The following is a 7,500-nucleotide window of genomic DNA, read 5'->3' on the forward strand; positions in this document are numbered from 1 at the left end:
GCTGCTGCTGATGATGATGATGATAATGAAATGGCTGCTGTCGCTTGTCCTTGTACGTTTGCCTCGACTGTTCCTGCTCATTCGTGTTTGGAGATGTTCGCTCTTGTTATAATTTCCTTCAGAGGGGTCCGAGAGGGCGCCAAGCTATTCCGAGTAGAGGAAGACTGTAAATGAAGACTGTACTTGAGGAACTATTATCGCCATCATCAACTACAGCCATTATCTTTTCCAACGTCCTCCATTTCTCTCTGTTTGATGATAGCGTGCGCCAAACTGCTACGTAATTGCGCGTTACAAATCTCCACTTGGTTCTCTGTCCAAGTACTTTGTTACAGTCTGTCCTTGGGGGAGTATACCAAACAATATTTAGTCATAACTTCGAAAGAAACTATTAATTCTTCAAGAACAGTGTAGACCAGATTCGTTCAAAACACTTTATCCTCGTGTGTACCTCCAGCGCCTCTGATCCTAGCCTCGCCCGCACAGTGCACAAACAAGACCCACGGCTCAGACAATGGACTGGCATATTTAGCAGCCTCCCCCCAGAAGCGAGTTTGCTGCGGCGATACTTCTTCTCCCCACCACTCCAGTTTTCGCCCACTTCCCTTCCTGGCATCAGTTATTCTATCTTCCATCCGCTTTGATCCGCTGTCTTTATCCACTCCCATTTCAGTCTGTGCAGTCCCTTTCTTTCTATCCTGTCTCCAGTTTAGTCCCCCTTCTACCTACTGTCAAACCCACCTTACCACCTCTCTCCTTCCTACCGCGTCCCCTCCCGCAACCAGCTCCTCTATCCCCACCATGCCCCCCCCCCCCCCGCCCTTCCACGCGCATGAACCTGTCACTCGTTTGTTTTGATTCATCCTCGTAATCACACACACCTTTACATATGGAAGCGAGTCTTGATTGGATGGAAGTTTAATTATCGTTTTACATTGCTGTCCTGCACTATATCATACTCTTCGCTGAGAAATGGGGGGCCCGGGTATCTCTCTCTCTCTCTCTCTCTCTCTCTCTCTCTCTCTCTCTCTCTCTCTCTCTCTCTCTCTCTCTCTCTGTGTGTGTGTGTGTGTGTGTGTGTGTGTGTGTGTGTGTGTGTGTGTGTGTGTTCCTTAATAGCCTCTTGGTTGTTGTTCTTAGTGAAGATTTTATTTGTTTTGCTCGTATATTGCGCTCTCTCTCTCTCTCTCTCTCTCTCAGCCACTCTTTTACCCGGATCATTGCGGATGGAGTCTTCTTATTTCCCTTTGATGGATGATGGAACTTCATTTGACTGTTTTTTGCATGGATATTGAAACCTATGACTTCCTATTCAGTATGCGAGGATCCCTTTGTGTGTCTGGGGGTGGTGAGGGTCTGTGTGGGTGGGTGTAATTTGAATGTTGCGTGTGTGTAGGTGTACCAAGAGAGAGAGAGAGAGAGAGAGAGAGAGAGAGAGAGAGAGAGAGAGAGAGAGAGAGAGAGAGAGATTCACATAGATCTACATAGAAATGCAGACCACACAGACCCTATGATCCAGACTAGGTGGTCCATCCTAAGCCTATAAGTGATTCAACATTAGTCAGATAGCTCCAAAACATTAAAATTTTAATTTAGTAAATATTAAGTTGAAGGAAGCGTCACTCGAGCATGTTTTTAAAGGAGTCAATCATGTTACACTTGACCAGAAAAAAAAAAAAATGGTGCAGTCTGAATTTACTTGTTTACATTTAATTTTTGTGCCATTATTTCTTGTTCACAAAGCGTCACTCGGTAATTTGCTTCGGCATATGTTTACTCAAGTCAGACTCGCCGCTCACCTCACTGAGCGGCGAGTTTGACGAGTAAACAAATGCCGAGGCGAAAGAACACCTTCACGGCGTGGCTTATGTTCGGAGGTGATTTTGACCCTCTGTATATTTTTACCTCGGGACGTACCACACACCATCAGAAGCAGAAAAGCATGCAGATTTAGAATCTGTGCTTATAAAAGTGATGCGACGAAAACCAGCTGAGTACTAAGGAGTTGAAGGGAAATAAGTGCAAGAAAATATTTATTCCCTACTTCATTTAACTCTGATTTTCGTATGTGTAATTTTACATTATTGTTACAATTTTATGCTAGTGTGATGCAGAATCTTCTCAGGAAGATGATGGTGGTCTCAGGTTTTCGTAAAAATTAATGTTGGGGTCAGGAAACAGGGTGGGAATGAGGTGTGTGAAGTCGTCGGTTTGGGCAGACAACGAGGATGGGGCGGGGCCAAGGGTGAAGGCTATAGGAGTTGCCAACGAGTGATTTCCTCCCGCCTGTATGACGATACCTTCTCTATACTTGCCTTGCGTATACATTCTCTTGAAAAACCGCTTACTTGTCTCTAGCAATAAGAACCTTCTAGTGTTGAGCTGAGTTTCCTTCCACACATAAGGGAAGCCTGCTGCAGGATACTATAGATCCTCAGACTGCTACAGCAGCTGCGACACACCACATGGCGCAGTGAGTTTCAAAAGAGACCGGCTTTTCCACCTCCGAGCACGCCATGACACCCGCCCCGTTTCCGCTCACCGCCAACGCTACTACCCAGGATTACAGTGCTCCATGCGTGCCTTCTAGTGCAGCCTCAGTGCTAGTGAAGTGTGTGTGCACTCTACAGTGTTTTAGTGTTCGTTTGCGGTGCCTGTGCCCCCCTTCAGTGGCTGCGGTGGCACGTCTCGTTGCCCTCCGTGAGCCCCTTGCACGCACCTTCACACCACTCTGCTTGCCGCGACGTCATCCAGGGAGTCCGACTCCATTGGTTTCCAGTTGGCGAGCAGTCATCGTACAATGAAGGTTAGTGTTCATCTCTGCCGGGCATCAATCCATCTCAATTTTATTTAAAACTGAATTCATACAGGGTAAGGGTGTTAAATGCTTGACACTCCTTCGGAGGAATCTTGGTCCCGCCTGGCTCGCGGGCGAAAGTTGCCACTTACGCATTTTCTGCTGCAGGGCTACCACGCTGGGCGAGCGAGCCATCCTGGCACACACACACACACACACACACACACGATGCTAGTCTCGCGACGTAAAAGTGATTGATCACCTGAATAACACACACACACACACACACACACTGCTCGCCTCGCGACGTCAAAGTGATTCATCACCTGAATAACACACACACACACACACACACACACGATGCTCGTCTCGCGACGTAAAAGTGATTCATCACCTGAATAACACACACACACACACACACACACACACACAATGCTCGTTTCGCGACGTAAAAGTGATCCAACACCTGACTAACACACACACACACACACACACACACACACACACACTGCTCGTTTCGCGACGTAAAAGTGATCCAACACCTGACTAACACACACACACACACACACACGCAATGCTCGTTTCGCGACGTAAAAGTGATCCAACACTTGAATAACACACACACTTGCTTATTGCAGTCCGTCGCATCCGATGACGACTTTCATTTCTTCCTAGGTCTAGGATGATGCGATGAAAGATGAGGTGTTACTGTAGTTGGAGCTCCCGCCGTCTGGGTGAAGTATCGCCGCAGCTGCGTTTTGATTTTCTGGGACGTGGCACCGTGTGGGAAGTGAGCTGTTTCCAGCCAGCCAGTGAGTCTGTCGGCGTAGGCCATGTACGTGTGTCCTTCGTGCTGGAACATGTCGGCCACCGTCCGCTGGAATGGGTACTCCGGGGGCGGCGTCATCATCGAACCTTTTATTTCTTATTCCACCTTGAAGAACCTGGCACTTACCTACATTAAATGGCATCTCCCATCTGTCAGACCAAGCTGAAATTTTATGCAAATCTTGAAGGGTTTGTCTGTCTTCGTCAGTGAGAACTGAGTTAGCACTGTTTATGTCGTCTGCAAGTTTACTAATGAGTTTGTTGATTCCAACGTCCACATCATTGATGTACATAATGAGCACCAGTGGGCCAAGAACCGAGCCCTGAGGGACTCCACTACTGACAGGCGCCCACTCTGAGTTAAATCCATTGATCACCACTCTTTGCTCTCTGTTGGTCAACCAATTCTCGATCTATTGGTGTAGTTGATCGTCAGTACCTAGTTTCTTTAATTTATAATGCAACATATGGTGTGGAACTTTATCAAATTCTTTCTGGAAATCAAGACAGACTACGTCCAATGACTTGGTTACGTCATGAACTGAGAAGAGGTCGTTATTAAAGGTCAGTAGGTTTGATAGGCAGGATCTCTTGTTATGGAAGCTATGTTGTGAATTTTTAATTAATTAGTGGCTTTCAAGGTAATTCACAATTTTGTCTCTAATTATGCTCTCGAGTAGATTTCCTACAACTGAAGTTAGACTAATGGGCCTGTAAGTACCTAGTTTTTTTTTTATCTCCTTTCTTAAAAATCTGTGTTACGTTAGTCTTTTTCCAATCCGAAGGGACGATGCTTTGTCGCAAGGACACATTGAATACTGTTGTGAGGAGGAGAATATTTCCTTCTTTGTTTCTTTAAGTAGTTTAGGATATACTTTGTCAGGTCCTGGATTTTGTTTGTTTTAAGGGATTGGAGAACATTTAGGACTTCATCGGTAGTTATTAGAAAGTTATGCAATGCATGAATGAGATTTACGTTAGTACTGTTGTCGTCGTTGGTGTTGGTGTTAGTGGTGGGAAGACTGCTATATAGTATTAAATACCGAGGTAAAATAGTTGTTTATCGAGTTTGCAAAGTGTTGGCTAATTTCAGTCACTAATCACCGTCACTGTAAGTCAGGGCTCCAGTTCCACTTCTGATCACCTTCCTATTGTTCATATAACTGAAGAAGGATTTCGGATTATTTTTACAGTTGGGGGGAGAGAGAGAGAGAGAGAGAGAGAGAGAGAGAGAGAGAGAGAGAGAGAGTAAAATATTGTAATCCCTCAAAAATTTACTCGTGCATGAATGAATACAAAAAAGAATGGAAAGGGAAAGTGTAAGATGGAAAAGGACCCAAGTTAAGCACCCTCTCTCTTACCTCACAAAGAGAGAGAGAGAGAGAGAGAGAGAGAGAGAGAGAGAGAGAGAGAGAGAGAGAGAGAGAGAGAGGTATGTCGTAATTTGCAAAGGAACGCTGTAATGAGGGAAGGAGTGACGCGGCTGTCGTGACGTGATTTCCCTCCACCCTGTAATGGCGTTATGTGGAGTGCCTGGCAGAGGAGGGGTGTGGGAGGGGAAGTGGGATTGAGCGCTAGCTAGGAAGGGGACTTGGCTAGAGGAGGGGGAGGAAAAGGAGGAGATTAAAGAGTAGCCAGAAAGGGGAATCAAGTGGAGGGGGAGGAGGAGGAGAAGGAAGAGGAGGAGGAACGTGTGGATGACAGGATAGAAAGAAGGAACTTAATGGACTGAGAGTGGAGTGGATAAAAGTAATAAAAGTGGATGAAAGAAAGGGAAAGTGAAGCCAAGAAGGGGAGTAGACGAAAGCTGGAGTGGAAGAAAGAGATGCGGATGAAAGGTGGAGTGAATGAGAGTAGGGGAGTGTGGAAGGAAAAGTGTGAAAGAGAGAAACAGAAGTGGGAAGAAAGGGTTTGGATAAAATGGAGGAGAGGCGTGGAGAGTAGGTTAAGTGAGTGGACGGTATAGAAATTACTGCTTAACTTACTTTACTTTCTGCAGATGAGATAGAAACAGCACTCAGAGTTTGGAGGATTAGATTACGTAAAGCGACACACACACACACACACACACACACACACACACACACACACACACGTACAGTCGTACACGGAGAACATTGACGCCAGGGAAAGGGAACGTTACCCGAAATATTGGCGGAGTTTATATTTCCGTGTGACTGTTAGAGCTGACCAACCCTTCGTGACAGTCATCTGGGTCAGGAGATAATTAAAGGCCCTGAAATGAATTCTTCGATCATGACCCTTGGTGGGGGAGGTCATATTAAAAGTAAGCAAAAAATCCGCAGGTAATGTCACTGATTATCCTATAAAAAATGTGTATCCATCAAACGAACTGTTATTGACTCCTAGTGATCGAAATTCTTCATTATTAATACTAGTTACTGCGGCACAAGGGAGATCAAGTTTCACCCCCGTCTGAAACCTCTTCGACCCCACATCGACCCTGTCCCCCTGAACCTTAGCCATCCACCCCAAACTTCAGCGTAAATCATGCCCAAACTAACTAACTCATACCGTCACCCTCATAAAATGATTGCCTCTGTCATTTTTCAGCAATTTCCAGGTTTTTGTCTACATCAATTTTTCAACATGTGACGCCCATTTTTGTATAGTTACCTTCCTCATTCAGGGTTTGAGTGTTACAGAACTGACTTTTTCATTTCTGTCTAAATCTTAAGCCAAATGAGATAATGACAGATCTTTTCTGATTTCCCTTTAAGTAGAAAATAATGGCTAAGGCGGTTTGTTTACGAAGGTGACGATATTTACGGAAGATACCGCCATACGTAGAAGATCTTGGCAGATCCTTGAGGCATACTACTTCGTCTGTAGCCTTACACGAGTACACTGCCCGAAACTTCAACGTAAATCATGCCCAAACCAACTAACAGATATTGACTGAAGATACCACCATACTTAGAAGACCTTGGCAGCTGCTCGAGGCATACTACATATTCTGCAGCATTACACGAATACCCCGCAGCATTCCGGAGTAACAAGGAGGGTCGTTATGGGATTTTTATCGTGAGGCACATATCCCAGCCGTCGACTCTGCAGTGCGGGTCTGTCCTCATAGATTTGATATTTCTTGAGTGGCATCATTCCTTTTTTCTGGGGCGCCTTCTTTTGTTTGACCTTGTTGGAGCGGTTTGTGGTGGTGATGGTGATGATTGTGGTGGTGGTGGTGATAGTAGCTGTGGAGTTGATGAGGGGGTGGGGAGGGTAATGGGTAGAGATGAGAGTTAATGATGATGGTGGTGGTGGTAGTAGTTCTGGAAGTGATGAGGGTAATGCTGAGGTTGATGGGTAAAGGCGAGAGGTGATGATGGTGGTGGTGATGGTGGATGGCGGTGAGAGGGGTAGTGGAGGTGGTGAGGGAAATAATCAGCTGTAATGATGGTGGTGATGACGGTAGTGGGTGATCAAGACATTCAAATTCAACCAGTACATGTCTGCTGATGGTAATGGTGACGATGATGGTTGGTGATGGTGATGATGATGATGGAGATGATATTGATGATGACGGCACTGTGGCGCCAACACGTGTGTCTAAGTACTGTCTTCGGCCAAATGGTTTTTCTAACATTCCGTTGTGACAGTTCTTTAAATAGAGCGATCATCATCATAAACTGTACTTGTCATCCCGGGGTCGTGTGTGTGTGTGTGTGTGTGTGTGTGTGTGTGTGTGTGTGAAGCTTTTTATCTGTCCTTGGTCTCTCTCTCTCTCTCTCTCATACTAATTCGCAATCTTCGCATCTCGCAAGACTTTCAGCCACAAGAACTTGAAGCCTTCCTCGATCCCTCTTTTATCCCCCATTATACAATTTTTCCACTTCTTTCTACTCCATGCGTAC

This window comes from Eriocheir sinensis, chromosome 28, assembly GCF_024679095.1.
Source record: "Eriocheir sinensis breed Jianghai 21 chromosome 28, ASM2467909v1, whole genome shotgun sequence".
NCBI lineage: Eukaryota > Metazoa > Arthropoda > Malacostraca > Decapoda > Varunidae > Eriocheir > Eriocheir sinensis.